At 39.4% G+C, this 19642-nt stretch overlaps 1 protein-coding gene across 1 annotated transcript in view; it reads right to left on the bottom strand.

The window, feature by feature from the left end:
* HTR2C (5-hydroxytryptamine receptor 2C) overlaps nt 1-19642 on the bottom strand; it is a 116079-nt gene that overhangs the window by 86696 nt on the left and 9741 nt on the right. The window lies entirely within an intron of this gene.

Below are 19642 nucleotides of genomic sequence, written 5' to 3'. Positions count from 1 at the left end.
ATTACCTTCAATATGATTTGTTCATATAAAACTCTGCTTTCTGTGTTTTAAGATTCCCAAAATCCTTTTACATTAATTGCATGTAATTGGGATAAATGCAATAAAAAACATCAGAGAACTCATTTACCTTTCCCAATGAATAACTTTGCAGGCATGTAGTATCCGCTCTGCAGCAGCGGCCACTCAAACGCCGTGTTTGAACATCCACAATCCAGCACTTTGAAAAGCCATCACCCCAGTGCCTGCACCAGCATTCACTCCAAAATACAATGTTTATTTAAAGGTTTTGCATGGCTACACCATTTCGCACAGATAAGCTGTACTGCGGAGAAAACAGGCAGGGACAGGGGAAAAGGCCTGGCCCCACAAGACGTCTACCATGGCACAACAAACCCTGTGTGCTTGGCTGGTTCATTGGTGCAAAAAGAGATTTAGAAGCAGCCTTGAGAGCCATACCATGTAGGAGCTGCCTAATGCTTGAATTTTACGTCTGGATTTACTAATGTTATAAATGTCCACATCATTATGAGTCTCACAAAACTCATACTCTGTAATCGAACAACCAAGTGAATATTTCAGCTTTTGTAATATTAGGAGCAGGTGGAGGAGGTTATTACCCAAGGCTGAGAATCAACAACTGAAAATAATATGAACCTAAAATGAATAAAACTTACAGAAGTAGTTAAGCAAAACACTAAAAATCCCTCAATGTAAAGGTGCTGAGTCATGGTTTTGTGCATGAGCCAAGGCTGCACTGCTCATAAAACAGAGCTCTTTAAAAAAGATCTTTCATAACTCTTCTGAAAATAATTTTTATTTTAATTCACTTGATAAAATTCCCACTATGGAAAATGGATAATCACACATTCAATGTTACACTGCATTATGACCAAGCTGGTCCTACCTAATGCCTGATCAGAATCTCTAAGGGACACCAGTTATTATACAAGCAGATGAATTTAACACAAATACATAATCATAATGCATTTAAAATATGTATTTACTTGTACGTGATGAAACTTATTAATTTCTTTGCTTAGAGATAAAAGGAATAGAACGCCTAGAGTTAAAATGAATTTTGTAATTGGACTTAATGAACCTTGTCAATCCTCTTGATGCAGCTTTCTCCCTTTCAAAGATCACTCAGTCCCTATCTAAAGAATGAAGCTGCATTAGCACTTAAACGCCTTCCTTTGGGTGGTGGGGTGCTACGCACACTGAGCCTTAACTTCAGCCAGAGGCAAAATATTTTTCGTTTCAAAATTAAGAATCAACACATTAGCCAGATAGAATTACTTTACATCACATTAGGTCATGTAAATAAATTATTTACATTATTTCAGTTGTGCGGGAAAGCACTTAAGAGGAAAACAAACACACACACAAAAACTACTGCCAGTTGTTGGCAGATTAAAACCAATAGCAAATGCTACATTCCAGAAGTATTTTTTTCTTTAAAGTTTCCCCTTGAAAAGAAATTGTTCTTTTGGATTTTCAGAAAGAGATGACATTTTGACTAGTCTGCTGTGACCAAGGTTATGAAAGATGCCTTGAAACTGGCAGTACATTTATGCTATTGACACTGCCAGGAAAGCTGTTACTGGATTCTTTTTTTTTTTTAATGCAAACATTACTGTAGCGAAGAAATGTTTTGTTTGATTCAAGCAGACCACAGCAAAATTTGCGTACACCAATGTCAGGGAAGGCAAAGAGGACAGCGAGGGTGCCTTGCTCTGTCATCCATGCTCTTCTTGGTTCTGTCTCCCTTCCAGGCTCAATGCGTCCCTAAGCACCAGAGCGGGACTCCCATAATAGCCCCAAATATTCTTAACAATAAGGCAGATGTGGTTTCCTAGTTTCACAAGCCTTTTGGAAATGTTTTCTTCCTCTTAATGTCAACGTTTTCCTCTTATATACATCTCTTCCTTTTGCCTCAAGGAGGCTTTTATAGCCACTGCGTCTCATATTATGGATCTGAAATGCATACTACAACATTGCAATGAATTATTCCCATCAGCCCCATATTACAGACTAAGGAATTCAGATTGCTATCATCATCAGTAGCTCCAAAATTAATGAATATATTTTCTGAGCAACCCTCAGTTCAATTTCAGTACCATACACCAATCTTGAAATAGGGAAAACCACGGCTTCAGTCCAGAAAACAGGGTACTACACATCGATTTACAGAAACACTCTTAATCTGAGGTTTGGTAACCACTTGCTCTCATGCCTCTGAGGTATAAAGTCTTCTTTCATTGAAAAGTCATTTTCAATTATGTCATATTCCTATTGTTTTAACAAAAGGCTCCCCAAAGAAATATTTAATTACATCCCTAGCCCTAAAAGCCCCTTGCTGCTTTGTAGGAATAAAAATTTCCTAGATGTTAAATAGGAACATATTTCCAAAGGAAAATAATGGCAAGAATAAAACTTTAGTCATGACGAAAACTAGAACTTCATTTAGTATTTTAAAGACTTCATTAACAAAACTCTCTGTGGGTATCTACAAATGTTAAATTAAGATTAAGACCTTAAACAGTTTGTCAGACAGATGAGCACATCAAAGCATTTCAAAAAGGAAGCACCTGAGACTTAAAAAGCTGTCAGAGAGTAGAAGTGAGAAGAAATAAAGGCTAATGAAGTAACTGCAATGACTGAAGAAAAGTCTAGAATAGGTTTTCCTTTACATTATCATCCTCTGACCTTAAAAGGACTAAAAATGAGACTGACTTCACTTCATGAGGCTGAATTAACTTCATAACATTTGATATTTTATTACACAGAGGTGCAGATTTATATAAATCCCAGTTCTACCTTTTCCAATTTCCTCTTCACTCTATACCTGAAGAATGTCTATGCTGTTATTTTGAAACTACTTGTCACACCGGGAAGTAGAGGAGAACATACTGCATACATTGCTGTAAACGTGCTGAAAAGATCCTGTAGTGCTGGTGCAATCCCTGGGCCAGCCCCAACTGTTTGCCACAGCCCCTGCACATCCAGATTTACAGATATACCCACACAGGGAGTCACTCCCAAGTGTTGCCCTCTCTAAAGCAACCGGCATCCTATAACAGCCCACGTGTATCTATATATGCATATGTTGGTGGCCATAGCTAGGCAGAGGTCAATCAGAAAGGTCTTCAGATGTGTTGTTGGCAATGGAGCAGACTAAGGCAATGAAGCATCAGGTGGGTGCACAGACACACCAAGCAGTATCCCAGAGGAGAGAGGAGACCTTCCTTCTCTGCTGACTCCAGTATAGCCCAAGGTCTCCTGTCTTCACTAGCTAAATCAGACCCTGCAAATGGTGAGGCAGGGAGAAAACAGCCTACTTCACATAAATAAATCTCTATGATTATCCAGAACAAATAAAGCAAACTTTTCTTCATCTGTAACCTAAGCCTCAAAATCAACACAACACCCTCGTGGTGCAATGTCTTCATGCTTCAGACATTAGCTGTGGCAACCAAGTACCTGCTCTGGCATACAGCATGATACAACTCTCTATATGCACCTCTCATGACCAGCAAAGGCAAGTATATAAAGAAGTCAAACAAAACAAAAGAAAACAAAACAAAAAAAAACCCTATTGTTGACAGTAAATAATTTTTTGGAAGAAGGAAGCCAAGTTAGCAACTGACCCCTATTCTAAACCAGCAGAGCCTGCATGAGCTGTGTAGTCATCCTTATACCTGCTCCGTAAGCTCATAAACAAATGCGTGTAAGCTGCTATGATAGTTCCCTTAAGTATGAATACCAGTTTTTGTCTTGTGTAACAAAAGTTATGTTGGTGGTCTGTGTGCTAATTCTTTCAGAGAAGCAAGGTGGCAACCACTCATGGAAAGGACAAAATCTGCTGTGAACATTAAGATAATCCCTCTGATTTGCCAAAGTCTAGTCTCAATCCTGTCTCAGGGTATTCATTGCTGTTCTAGTCCCCAGTACAACCGGAATTTTAAATGTACTTGCTACGAGAATATTGGAATATGATGTTTTAGTTGCTTATTTTACTGATAGCAATGCTTTCCAAAATGTGATCCTTTTTGATGCATGATTATTTAAAAATCCTGCTCTTTACGATAAAAGCTAGGTCAACAAACCAATACCTTTCATTTAGTACAGACTATTTGGGAACACTACTGGAAATGCATGTAAAATTGCTTATTTCTAGAGACACGTATTCTACCCACATTTGACTGCAACGGAAAATTGCCATGGTCAGACCATGAGCTCCATGTAACTATTCCTACATTTATACAGTTCTAAAATTACATCCGGCCCTTTGAAGCCAACCACAAGGACGATGTGGCCCCTGGTGAAAATGAGTTTGACACCCCTGCCCTGGAGCCTCGACACAGAAAGTGACCACCACATTCTCTAAGTCCATTTGATGTGGGAAAAGAAATATTGTGCAAGATGAATATGATCCCTTTGCCACCAATCGGAATTAATTATCACATGGTCATGCATGGCAGTTGCACAGCTACTTCCCCACGGCCACATCCCACTGCAAGGGTTTCACAAAGAGATTCATAACTGTTATTAGGGGCATGTTGATAGATAAGACACCCCTAAGCTCATCTTCCCTCCAGCGGAGCACAGGTAGGGCTCCCAGCTACCATTAAGTGTATTTTTTACCTTAACTCTTGGTAAAGCATAAAGCAAACAAACATTATCAGAAGCAAAAATACAATCACAGACCAATGTTGTTGCCAGTTAGAAATTATGTGATAAGCTGCCTGCAAGCTCATTACCACCCAGCTTCCAAAATAAATTAGAAATTTTCAAAGACAGAAAGAAGAATAATCAAGGAAATTCTATAATGTCATTTACTGAGGAAACAGCATTATAAAACAATCTTTGCCGCTGCTGCAGATTGGCTTTAGCCACAGAATTTATTAAACACTGATAAACATCCATCATGTTTTTCCTCCCCAAGCAAAGCAAACCTCTTTGTGCTCATCCTATGGCCCTTAGCTGGCTCACTAACATTGTGCTTAATGCTAAGGATGAAAAGAATAATGGGATTCAAAATACAGTATTGTATCTAAACCTTAATAAAAGGAAAGCCACCGAGTATAAACCTGGGTAATCACTACTACTCAGAAGAAAATTACTCAGACAGTTCCCCAGTTTAAAGCACTTGGAGAAAAAAATGTTATGCTAGGGTGCTTTTTTATAATTGGACTGTTTTGCGAGTGTGTGACTAAATAATTAACCTCTGTAAACAAGAAAATGGGATTCATGCTGGATGCATGCAGCTATTGCTTATTACATTCAACCGTATTTTATTGTATTTTTGTCAATATCTCAATCTTTAATTCAAAATTGTATCCTCCACTGGTAGCCCAAGAAAGACTTTCAGTTATATGAGAGTTATTCTTAGTTTGCAGAGTATCATTGATGTTAATAATAGAGAAATGTCTCTCACAGTACCCTGAGGAAAAAAATTCCTAGTAAGAATTACTAGATAGCAGTAGGCAAATTATTTGTGATTATATGTGATATTGCAGTTGGGAAGAAGAAATAGGTGAGTAAAACTTGTTAAGAGAAGGCACAGGAATGTCCCCTTGTCTATTTATTGAAGTTGGAATGATATCAATAGATGTATTTGAATATTGTCTTTGGGGACAGATCTCCATGACTAGGTAATAGCTGTGATCTCTTCCCAAAGGAGCAGAGTATGTTCTTTGCCTGATCGTACCCACCTCAGGGAAGGAGGAGCCCAATGCAGCTCTCATGTGAGACTGATCAAGGTATTCTGGCTGTGGGTCACTGGTATAAAAACTGCCAATATGCAGGTGAAGCATTGAAAAAAATCCCAGTCTCAGATTTCCCTAACTCTGAGCAAGGTGTTAAGGGGAAAAATTTGATCATAAACCACATGGCAGGGGTGATTGTATTCTTCTGTGCTCAGAGAGCATTTATCACTAACTGCTAGATGTTATTGCAAAAGTTGGCTTTACTGTTATGAGATGTACTGTGGAAAACTTCTGTTTTAAATGCTGTGACATTTCACCAGTTTACAGGTGTTGGTCCATGACTGACTGTTTCCTAAAGGATCAGTGGGTTTATTTGCTAAAAGGCAGCTGTAGGTTAGGAGACTCTGAAGTCAGCATGATCTTCAGGGTCTCAGCATTTCTTTACTATCACACACTCCAAATAATCATATTTCTTCCCACTTCCAAAGCCAGAGCTGGGAGGTATTTGGTGGTACTTCACAAGCAAGGAAGTGCCATCTTCAGCTGCATAGACCTAGCACCTTGCCTCTTTTTCCTTTTCAGCCTTTCTGCTTTACTCCTTTGGCCACTCTTCTCTCTTCCCAGCCTCCTCTGCCCTACCCAGGAAGGTGAATCAGGCACCCCACTAGATGCATCTTACAATGTCACAAAGGCAGCCCAAATATTGTTAAGCTCAGTATTTGCCTGTCCCAGGAAATCATCAGCTATCCCAGGAGCCTCTAAAACAGCTCTGACTCTAACCACCTCCCCAGTGGTACTACAGGGCTCATGCTTAAGGCTCTCTGATCTCCACACAAGTCCCATGTGGCCTCCTTGATTTGGTTGGTTGGTTCAAACTACAGCCACCATCAGACATACAAGAATCAGTAAGTGGCTTAGGATCAAAGAGTCACAAAGAGTGTTTGGAGCCTTAGCAGCTACTGCTGAGAAGCTGAGTGATAGCACCCACGTATTTACAGTTTAATGAAGAAATAGGTCCTCTCAGCGAACTAGAGCCTGCAGGAACTGTGTAGAACATGTCAAGTTCCACTGATGGAGACAGGTCACATACAGATGAAGTAAGTGATAAAGTAAATAGCTGTAAAATGTATGCGAGGGCCCCATACACCCACATCTGAAATGTCACTCTGCATATGAAGTAGTTTATAATCTCCCATGATGCCCAAAGAAGCCAAAATGCATGGAAATGTGATTTATTTTAAACCACAACAAAAAGAAGCCTCATAGAACAGAAATTTTTCAGGTTCTTAAGCAAATCTGCCCAAGTATTTGTGTTATTTTCAGGACCCTTTATGTGCACAGTGGAAAATTAAATCATTTCCAAAGTCACTTTCCATGGCACCATATATAAACCAGAGCAGTTTAGATGACTTAACACAATCTGCTCTTGAGTGCTCCGTGCTAGCTTTTGCCTCTGCTATTAATTTGACAGGCTGGCACAGGAATGTCACCACTGATCTCAGAATTTGTTCCATTCCTACCTCCTTACTTCTCTTTGTCCTCCTACTACAGGTTCTTTCACCAGCACACTGTCAATTACACAGCTATACTCAACAATTCCCATGGTAAAGAACTTTTGAGTTACAGTATGGGAGGGCAAATGCATATTTGCACTCAAAGCCCCTCTCTCTAAAGTCCATGGAAGTTTTCCTATTGCTTTCTTTGGCACCAAAGCAACCTCCCTGCAGCCACATCAGATCCTGAGATCTTTCTGTACTTGGAGAGATGACACCAGTCCATTTTTGCTGTCTGCTTGTTTGTACTCTTCAAAATGAAGGGCTGTGCTCCAACATAGGTACATTGCAGCTACAAAGTCTGTGTTACGAGTGATTTAATATTTACATTTTCTCATGCTCAGTATTTAGAAATCATTCACTAGGTATTCCTTCTTAGTGTGTTATCCAGTGAATTCACACGGCTTGATAGTACAGTTACTTCTACATATACAGTTTTCAAATTTCTACTGATATAACACAACGCATGCCAAAATTTTTTGCTCCACCTACTTCAGCGATGAGTTTCAGTGTACAGGTTTGGTAAGACAAAGAGCATTTGCATGTGAATGATGCTGCGTTCCCAGAGCAGCCTGCCAGCACTTCTCCAGTGTCACGGAAAGCACAGGCCTTTTTGCAGTTGCACGTGCTTAAGGCTGAAACTATTTTTAACAGTCAATGCTGCTGCGTTACAGACCACCAAACACATAATAGCAAATCCTAGGCACAAAAGCAATGATTTTTCAGCTGACCACTCACACTATCAAAATAATTTTCAATGCATGCAAGGCTCAAGAAGGAGGGCATCAGCTGCAGATTTATACAAGGAGAGGGCAAGAGTGTTTCATCCACCCATCAGCACCACCCAGGCCAACAGATCAGCTTCCATGGCTTGTAACTGAGTTCCCACCATACAGGTCATTCCTCCTCATTCATAACAGGGCCTGTGCCAAAAGACTTTTTGAACCCACTATGGAGCCATACCAGCTGCAGTCTTCTCAAACTTCTGTGTAGCCCTTCCAAGGGTTTTCCTACAAAGGGCTCAATGTTAACACATGTGCGTTCTCAAAATCCTCTGCAAGCAACAGTGATTTATTTTGCAGTTGCAGAGATGGAAAAAACAGCGCAGAAAAAAAATGAAATATCCTACTCAGAGTCACACAGTGCCGGCTTTAGAGGCGGGGAGAAAACCCAGATCACAGATCTCAGCTTCGTGTTTTTATTGCCAGAACTTGCTCAGTCCTACGCAGTTAGGGACAAACTGCATAGGGGATACAGCTTCATCTAAACAAAGATGTCATACAACCCTACGTGCAAACAGAATATCTATAGATAATGAAGTGACCATGGTGATGTGCCCAATTTAAATGCCCTGCAGGAGTCCAGCTGTTTGAGGCTCACTATCCCACATCAAGTTGGCTGTCAACTTACAAGGTAACTCTTGATTATCAAGTCAACAAGAATTTATGGTGCTGTATGGTATTACAAGAGAGATTATCTTTATATAGTCAGATCTGCAATACTTCCATTCAGCAAAAAGGTCACAGAAAAGATCTGAACACTTGCCAGGATGCACAGTTACAGAAAGTTATAAGTCTTCATACAAAATGCAGTGCAGGTTTCAAAACAAAGATTTTCCAAGACCCTTTAATTCCTTACAAATTACACTATGATGCATCTCTATAAGGGTAATAATTAAAATGCTTTTCTGTTAGGAAAAAGCCCCAAATTCTTGTCAAGTATATGTATGCTTATAAAAACACTTGAGGTTAATCTAGGGAAAACTTTAACCAAGTCATTTGTTCTGATGATTAGAAAAGGAGGACAAAAGAAGACCCAGGTTTTCCTGTTAGTCTAACTTGCACATGACCCTTTTGTTGCCCAAGTGTTTTACCTAACACCCTGTTCTCTGTCACATCAACCTGGTTCTTGGGCACCAACTTCACAATTGAAGGTGAAAAATCCTGATTATTCCCTTTCCACAACACAAAAAGTAGCAGAAAGCATCTTTTTGTAGAAGAGCTTTAATCAGAAAGTTTGTTCACAAAAAAAGGAAAGCTTTTAAGAATATTTCTCCTCAAAACCACCAGATCACATAAAAGCAATGGGTATTTATGAAACATGTCAGAGAGTTCAGCAGTCACATCTTTTACCGGGAAAAAAATAATAACGGAATGAAAACTTTGTCTCTAGTCAGAACCAGGATTAGACTTGCAGCTGTCCCTGGCTACAGTCTGAGCCATTTCCTTCCCCACACATATTAGATGACTTTGCCCAAAGAAGCTTTCTCATGGCATGGAGCTTTAGGCAAGTTCCTCAACTATTTCTCACGTTTACAGATAGCAGAGGTTAACTATCGTTTTTCTAGCAAGGGAAGGAGAGGTGCAGAGTGGAGTTCAAGCTTTTTCAACCTCTATCAAGGAAATCTGCCAAAATCATGCTGCAGATCTCAGCAGCTCGCTGGCCGCTGTTGTTAGCAGCATATGAAGTGCTAAGGAAAACAAACAAAACAAAACAACACCACCAAAACCTAATAACGAGAAACCAACCAAAAAAACACAAACTATTTGCAGAAGTTTTACTGGTTCTCTGAAACCCAGGAACACAGCTGCGTGTGCTTCAAGATCTGATCTTGTATCTAACACACACTGCAGGGATGTGTTCTACAGGGCAGACCTCTAGCAGCTCTCACTGCCATCTCTCTGCTCACTTTTTTCTGCACATTCAGAGCCTTTCAGATGGTCAAGAAAAGTGGGAGCCAAGAGTTTTCCATAGACTATTGTACATGTAGATGCAGGTAAATGAAGAACCACCTGCATCACATGCATCACTGGGTTGCTGCTATGATGAAGAGCCAAGATGTTCACAACCATTTTCAAGTCTTCATATTTTGCTGCAGTTTCTATAGCTTGAAAGGCCAGGGCTGTGAGCAGGTGTTTTTCAAAACCACCTTGGAGAGAGAAACTCAGATGCTGAGGCTTCGATTTATAGCTCCTTTGAATCAGCTTTAAAAATCTCTATATAAAAAGCAACAATTTGGCATTTCGGAGATGAAACTTGGCTTTTAAGATATCAGGATGATTTGTGAAGGACTACCACAATGCAGAGCCTACAGACACCTACTTTGTTCAGAGCTGCTAAACCTGCACTGTGGATTTGCAGAAGAGGTCTGGTACACATTTACAGAATGGGCTGAAAAATCACAGTTTAGACAAAAACAACCCTACAAGAAAAACTGTCAGAATACATGGGATCAGAAACCATTAGGTTTCTAGAAAACCAGCATTTTGTTAAGGTGAAAAACTCTCAAAGTTCTATTTTAAGCTTCAAGAAAATCAAGTCTCAGAATAGTTGAGAAATAAATATCATCCTTTGATTCACAAGGGAAGTATTCCCCTTTTATTCCCCTGTAATTCACAAAGAGGAAAGCATTAGGATTTTTCCTACCAAAATAGCACTCACTTGGTTAGCTAGATCAGAGGTCTGCCTACAGGAATGATAATGAAACTTCAGAACTATTTCTGTACAATCTTGGCTCCAATAAATTATGTGGCTACTTTAAATAGATGTTATACATTAAACTGCAGTTCTCAATCATATTTCAGCATAACACTGTATTCCTAAAATATGTTATGCGCTAGTTATATATTAAACCTGCAGTTTAAATCAATATATAAAAAAAAAACTGTTACAAGAATTGGTTATTCTTGTACAAAGCAAAGTGCGGAAGATGGAGTTTCTAGAAAGCAACGTGCTGATAAGAAACCCAAGAACAGAGGGGTTTTGCTCACTTGTTCATTTTAAGTTTGGGTTTGATCTGTTTGGCTTTCACATCCATTGAATCTCCTCATATGTAGGTTGTTGCAGGAGCTGTTCCCATCCTGGGGCCCTTGGGAAGGGGATCAGTGTTGGTGTCTTTTGTTCTTCACCTTGCAAACAGGAACAGTTTTAAAGAGGAGATATTGCTGGTGCCCCTTCTTTTCCAGTAATATGCTATGAGAAATTCTAGAGACAAGAAGCAACTCTTCATACACAAATCAAATCCGAACAATTGACTTTAAACCACGCTTTAAAAACCCGTTGTCTTAAAGATTAGCGTGACACAGCAGTTCAACCTGCGAAAGTCTGTGAGCAACCTAGAAGTTAGGTGTGAACAGGGCAGAACTGAGAAGTAACAATTTCCAAATACATGAACAGAAAATTAAAAGCCAAAAAGCATTCATTGAAACAAGAAGAGGTTGTTTTCCTTGAGCTTCACAAGTCATCATACATCATGGAGGTGATATTCACATCCAAAGGGTATATGGGGAAGGGTTGCTTTGTTCTGAAAAATGTCATACTTCTTTGGCAGAAGTCAAACCACACAGGGCTTGAAGCTTTGATGCTTCTACTGGACAGAAAGACTTCAGTACTGCCTTCTTTCCTCATAAAATGGTCTTAAGAAATCTACTGTAGCCTTTTCTCCACCTCTTTTACACCACATACATTCATGGTCTATATATGGCTCTCAAAACTTCACAAAGATGTGCTAAACTATTAACTTAAGACACAGTGAGGGCTTTTAAAATATAATTGTTTCAAAGCTAAACACCAGAGAAAATCTAAGGACAGATAGGTTTAAGCAGCAATAGCAATGCTTTTTTTTTTTTTTTTTACTTATTTTAGCTTTTTTCTGCCTGCAAAATAGGTAGGAGTAGTGCAAAAAAAGGTGTCAAATTTAGCATCACTTATTAATTTCTTTGCAAAACATTTGATAGCACCACATTTGCAAACCTTATGTGGAAATATGCAGCATTCAAACTTTTAGACGTACATTCCTGTCATGATTTTGTTACCAAAGAGATGCAATACCAATGCAATCATTAACAGTCAGCACAATACAACACACCTTCCCAACAATTATCTAATACATATGCTGAATTTCACATTAAAAAAATATGAAAATTTGAAATTAATTAGTTTTACATAAATGTTCAGGTAGCAAAAGTCATAGAATCATAGAATGTCCTGAGTTGGAAGAGACCAACAAGGATCATAGAGTCCAACTCCTGTCCCTGCATAGAACAAATCCAACCATCATATCGTGTGTCTGAGGGTGCCCAATCATTTCTTGAACACTGTCAGGCTTGGGGCCACGACACCTCCCTGTGGAGCCTGTTCCAGTGTCCAGCACCCTCTGGGTGAAGAACCTTTTCCTAATGTCCAACCTACACCTCCCCTGGCACATCTTCCTGACATTCCCTTGGGTCCTATCATTGGTCACCAGAAATACACATGTATCCCTAGGCAGCAAATATTTTAAAATAGCTTTTACTTTAATATTCCAAATCGAATTGCAGTACTATAGACATGCAAACACCTCTAATGCTTCTCATATATGTATTTTCCATACACATATCAAAAGCCTATGCTTGCTGGGTAGCAAGAGAGTAATAAAGAGTTTTCAAAACAGACAGATTATAATTACCGTGCTGCTGTTTTGCTTAGTCTAGTAAAAGTCAGTGGAAAAAGCCAGTGCTCTGCTAAAAGGATTTCACCCCTGAGAACACTGGACAGTTTAATTTTTGCTCAGCTTCTCAGGGCTCCTGCTGACAGCTCCGGCAGATTTACCCACTGCCTCCAAACAAGGACATAAGAGCATCCTTTGCCCACGGCTCCTGGGCAGACAACGCCTGAGGAAATCCTGCTCTGGCTGCGAACTAGAAAGCCCAGATTTTAACCAGGCCGTTAGGTTTATGGGTGGGATTCACACAACCAACTGCAGAGGCCTTTAAAATTGATGAAGGCAGAGGCAGATGGACAAGAGACACTCCTGGCTTCTTACAGTGTTACACAATTTAGACTTGACATATCCCCTTTTCCCTCTGCTGCCATCCTCTAAACTGTCTTTGTGTAAATAGCAGTCACTGGATACATCTTATTCAAGAAGGCCTGTGGGCTGGGATTTCTTAAATAAACTTTTCTAAGCAATTCCAAACCACACAAGTTTTTTTAAAAAATTTGGTTCAGTCTGATTCAAACTAAAACCCAACAGAAAGAAAGAAAACAGCCAGGCAAACAAAAAAAACCCCATGTATGTCCCCCCTCCAAGAAAGCCCACCCCAAAAAACAAACAAACAAAACCTAAAACACAACCAACAATCCTGCTATTTAGCCTACTTTATGCTTATCTTTTGATTCAGTATCTAAGATAAATTCATACTTGACCCATATTTATATGATGCCAGTAATTTTAAGAGATGGTTTGTTTTTTATTTTTCCCATAAGCAGTGATGTTCAGCCTTCTGAGAGGCACTTGGGACTCAAAATGCATTTCCTGGGCTCTGTTCACACTAGTCTAAATATTTAGCTTTGTCCACAGCACTGGTCATCTCCCTAAGTGTAAGAGCATGTGAACAGTCAGAAAAACTATTCCTTTTCTCTATGAAACCATGCAGCCACCTGCCTCAGCAGGACCACAAGTTTCCTTAATGTGTTTCCTTAAAACAATCATACATATGCAGAACCAAATCCATTACATCATCCACTGTTATATACACGTGTAAACGCTGACACTGAAAACTCATTTTCAAGCTTGTAAATAGTCCTATAATTACAACACTTTTGATCAATTTCAGAAAAATTCATGAGTGCATTTTGCCCACTGACACAACAATGTAATTTCTCCCCCCCAAAAAATCAATTTACTTTTACTATGCCCCTTGTCACAGTGCCAGTGGTAAAGAAAACCCTGAACATCAGCTCAGAGAAACTCTCTAGAATATGTTTATTTTGTCCCAAAAAAAATTCCAAGTAAACAAACCAACAAAAATGGAAAATAAACCTTCCAACCTTTTACCAAGCAGGAACTGAATCACAGCTCCAGGGCTTTCTAGCTTTCTGTTGTGCCCCCAAGTCTTTCATCTTGCTCAGTGCAATTCCTTCTCCTCTGGCCATGGTGCTGTGACATGCACTGCACGTATGGACCTGAACACAGAGGTCACTCCGCTGCACACTCCCCTTCCTGCAGAATAAAACACTTCAGCTTCCTAAATCCAGGCATCTGTTATTGCATGCCACTCATCCAAGAACTAGAAGCTTCTTCACTAGTGCTTCATGATCACCTCAGCTATTATAAACATTTTCATTTTATGTGATCTGACATTACTTCATGCTTCCTTCTGCTCTAACTTGCTGTGATGGATTTAGAAGGGTGGCTCATAAAGCATTAATACAGTTATCTGTTTTTATGCAAACAGAAAGAGCCAACTTGCTTTTTCATGCACTGGAATTAAATTCAATGTGATCATAAGAATATGTTAACATAGTAAAAACTCTGATGAATAATTCAGGCTCTTAGGAGTGAAACACTGAAGGAGACATTTTCAGATGACTGTGTTGACAGGCTCTGATGTCCAATATGTTCAATGCAATGGAGAATGAGTTGGAAAGCCCATGAGTGTCATTTTTCTAGTTCATTTACTTCTCATCAATAATAAATGGCATCATGTATTCATTTTAAATTCCCTACTGGAGAGAATGGAACATTCATGCTAGAAATGAAAAGTGCATCACAATGACGTCAATACCCAGATGTGGGAATGAGTCAGTTGCGTGCTTCTGACTGAGACAACATTGGGAGGAGTTACGAAAAAAAAAAAAATCCCAGTATGACCACAATATTTACAATAAGAAGATGTCATGTGTGAGTTATCTTCTCTGCTAGAAAGTTCAGGTCAGTATGGGATATACTTTCTCCGATGCCTTCAGGTATATTCCAGCCTCTGGCCAGGCTGTCAGTCTGCAGACAACAGGGTAACTAACTCCTGTGTTTGTTTTCATGCAGCCTTTTGTGCCTCCCAGGCTAAGATTTCATAAAGCCAAAAGCAATTTACCTGGATCTCAATGATTTTAAACGCTGGCCCACTGACTCTGATTTTGCAAACTGAGACTAGGCAAATGTGTCACAAACCTGAACAGCGAAGCATTAGCATTTAGCTTCTTTATGCCAAACGAACCATTGAAAGTCTTCCTTGCTCCCCAAAGATGCTCAATAGTCAAGCTCATCAAATCACAGTCATCATTTAAAATAATTGGTGATATATGTAATCACACACAGGTCTGTTGAGTGCAATTAACCTTTACTGATATATATTTCATAAAAAGCCTTTCACTATAGCACTTCTAATTAGTAAATAGCAGAGAAACAGAGCTCACCCATCATAGCAACCACCCTGCAGGTCAGCAGGTTGAGAAGCACAAGAGAAGACAGGCAGCTCAGGAAGGCACATTCCTGAGATGGCACAGTCCTTTCAGAAAGTGAACATGTTACATGTCCCTTTATCAGGTGCCTCAAAGTCGTTCCTCGGGTGGGGACCACTCACAATGTGCTGAAAGCTCAGACCTGCCAACTCCCTTGTTTTCACCAAGACTGCTGGCCTGTCTCTGAAACACTGAGCAAAGCAAAGCAGAGTTATAAACTGATGTGGGTGTTGCTCAACTGCCTCAAGCATCCATTGACGGCCGCCAAGGCAATATAAAACTGTTCTTTGCACATGTCCAGCAAGAGGCTTCCCTTGGGCCACCCAGGACCTGGGAAAAAAACAGGTGCCTTAATAGGATGGTGTTACCCAACCTAGCAAACCATCCTTTTTAAGGAGAAAAGCAAATTTATTCCCCCCTTTCCTAGCACTGTGAACTTCTCCCGATCAACCCACACTCATACTGGTAACTCCTGGCACACAAGAGCCTCTTTCTATTCAGAAACTCCCAGGCTGAGCCAAAGCTAGCTGGTAACATGGCAGCTGGTTTGCAAAGTTTCAGCACTTCTTCAGCTTTAAGACAAAAGTATACAGAAAATATGTCACAAATCCCAAAGCTGAAGCACAGACCAATAGCTTCTAGATTTGGGCAAGATGGAAATCCCTACAGACTGCATTTTTAATGGCATTTTTCCAGCCAGTGTAATATTAAAAGATAGCTATCAGCACCTGGAAATTCTGGCAGCATCTGAAGGTCAGGCTTAGTAGCTGTTGACATCAGTGCACCATGAGAAACCTTTTCAAATGTAGCCTCTTTTACATAGATCCATCTTGCCAGCACTACAAAATTAAACTGCATCACAGCTGTAGTATAAAACTACCAAATTTAATGTTTTGACCATAGAACCATAACTGTGAAAAGACATAAGATTTAAAATTGCTTTTTGTATTATTTCAATAGGAGCTCATTGTCTAAATGTCTTATGCAATCAATAACATTACCTTTTCATATATCCCAGTGTACATGGTTTATTTGCAGTAATGTTCCATAATTACAGTTGATATAAAATGACTAATCAACTTCACATTTTGACACTAATTCATCACGCTTAACCATTCTATTCACAACTTCCACCCTATTTGCTATGTAACACATTTTTAAAAGCAGTTGAATGATCCATAAATAAGCCACTGAAACGTAGTCCTTCATGTAGATTTCTATTTTTACGTGTATATATATATATATACACACACACCTATACACACACACAGAACTGACCAATCCTTCCATTTGCTTATTAAAATATTTTACAAACTCAAAAAAAGTGGACAATTTTCAATGCAATTCACAGCAGGTAAAATGATTGAATATTTGACAAGTGACAGAAATTAAGCCACTTTCTACTTCCTTTCAACTCGTGTCATTTATTTTATTGGATTACAGTTATTAGAAGCTGGGGGAGGAAAGTGGGCAGGAGAAGGGGGATCAGGTTTAGTTGTTCAGTCGACAATATAACTTATTTTGGCACGTACCGCAATGCCTATTTTTACACAGCCCATCGCTCCGCTCTCCCCAAGATGTGCCTTCACCCACACACCACTTGTGCACTGTGCAAGTCACATTCCTTATGTAATGGCAACATTTTGTCTCTGATACATAGGCTTGTGCCAGAGCATGTGAAAGGGGGAGCAGACATGTAGAAGGGAACCAGCTGGAGGCAGCGACACTGGGCACGAGGAGTGGGCTCAGCACGGCTCCCAGCAGCAGAGCTGCTGATGGCTTTGAAGGTCCTCAACGAAAGCAAAGAGGAAAAGAACAAGCATGGCTGATACAACCTTGAAAGCACAAATCAAATCCAGTCGGTATGGTATACAAGAATTTTTGGCATGAAAATTTCTTTCACATCATTCAAAATGGCCAGTGAGGTTTTTCAATTTTCTTTTTTTTAAGTTCCTCCAATGATGATACCATATTATGCTATTAGTAATCTATTTCTAGAATTCTGTGCCTTGGCACCACTGATTTTTTCTCCCTACACATAAAAATGAAGTTTAAAATTGCAGGGAATTTCTCCTTTTTCCTATAATTTAAAAGCTACAATCATAAAACAGATATTTCAAACTTGGCTTGCTCCAGTCACATGGCTTGCTCCCTCGCATTATTTAAAAATGGATCAATTTACAAGAGAAACGAAAACTAAAATCAAACCAGTTTTTTTTGTGAGGTTTTTTGCAAAATTAAATGCTGCTACTGTTCATGAAAATCCTCAATAGGAGGTTAAAACTAGCTAAAGAGTTCATTTTACATGGTGAAACTATATTATTAAACATATATATATATTCCACATAACCATTTAAAATTGATGGGTTTGCTTTCTGGTACATTGGTTAACAGCCATGATTACTCCTCTATTTCAAAATTTTCATAAATACCATATTAGAGATTTTAAGCAGTTCATACTCAAAATATAAACAACTAAAATTACCTATATTTGCCTTTATATATTACTGAAACAAGAAACAAATGGAAAAAAAATAAATATATTAACCACTAAAATTACCTATCTTATAAAAGAGCAAAGAGAGCAGTGGAATTGAGAAAACTCAAGACCTTGAAGGCTGTAAGATGACTGTTGCCCCATTCCTCCAGGACACACACTGTAACCTGTTACCTTGCGCTACTGGCTACCCAGTAGCTCGACACCAACTCACTGACTTCTCTGCACAAGTCCATGACTTGCCTTCTAAAAACTTCATATAGAGTGGATGAGATGCATGATCATGTTCTCCACAATTACTTTGCAAGTTACTGTCAACCAGATTGAGCACTGAATACATTTGAGAGAAAGGTCAGTTAAACATGCTAAAATATCATTATTAAATGATATAATAATTTAGATGACAAGCACAACAGGCAGCTTTCTAGATATCCTGCAAGGAAACCAGCATGTTTTTCTGTGCTATCTAGAGAAACAAGTGCATACAAATAACTAATAATAGTAAAGCAGAGTCATTGAGTAATTCAAAAGATATAGTGGCTCTCGTTCCTACAGAGATTAAAATTATATAACAAAAAAATATTACATTACAAAGATAGTAACAAGCTAATTCCATCATCATCATTATTATTAGCCTGTACAGTTTATGTAAATGTTAAAAAGGGTTGTCAAGACAGTTAGATGATAAAGCATATGCAGCAGACAGATTGGTTCAGTTTAGCATCTGAATTTACGTTTTAGCTAAAGAGAATTATTTAAATATGAATTTCATTTGAATTAAAATATACAAAAGGATTTTCATAAAAAGACCTTGTTCCTTGTAGATCTATATGAAAAATACATGTCATCAAAACAGAGTTATTTTAGCAGATTTCTTTCTAAAAAGACAGGAGATAGATGACACCTAAGTGAATGACCCCAGCAAAATAAACCTCAAATACATTCACTTTAGGCTATGCTTTTCCTAGAGCCATGGACAGACTCTGACGTGCCCTTCTGGTGAATACCCAGATGCAAAGGCCTGTGTAGTCCTCCCAGCCTCGCTCCTCCACAGAGCAAAGGTGTGCGTGAGATGGGGCACTGACAGCTCCTCCGAGCCCTTGAGGTGAAGGGTTTCACTATGGGATGGCATAAATGAAGCAAACCAGCTTCATGCAGCAGACCACCATCTCCAATAAAAACATCTCCTGATTTACACTGGCACAAGCCAATCAGGTTTTTAATGCTCTGGATGGTGCTGGCACACATGACCTGTTAGGGGAGATCTCTTGTCAAACAAGAGGGAAGTCAGGCTCTGCTCTTTTTTTGCCTCGTGCAGAGCCTGCTCTTTGTAGAGACTGGAGGGGCACAAAGACAGGGAAGAGCCAGCTGGTGGCACGGGACACTGCTTGGCTTCTGGCCATTGGGCAAGTGCCATCAAAGGTCCCCCAGGAGAGCTGGCATGTCATGACCCTTTAGAAACAACCCATAGCCCAGTGGTGTTCTGCGGACTACAAAATGCATCATTGTTGTAGTTTTCAATTTAATCTCAATAACTCAGTAAAGTGAAACAATGTGCTTTTTTTCAGGCCCTATGGAGCAGTATGAATATCCTCTAGGGCTTTTTTCCATTTCTGTAGAAATCATAATATCTTCTATAAAGTCTAGACACAATTTTCACAAAG

Source organism: Streptopelia decaocto, assembly GCF_964273445.1.
Source record: "Streptopelia decaocto genome assembly, chromosome: 10".
Classification (NCBI taxonomy): Eukaryota; Metazoa; Chordata; class Aves; order Columbiformes; family Columbidae; genus Streptopelia; species Streptopelia decaocto.
The sequence above is the reverse complement of the archived record's forward strand: the minus strand, read 5'-3'. Positions and strand labels throughout refer to the sequence as shown.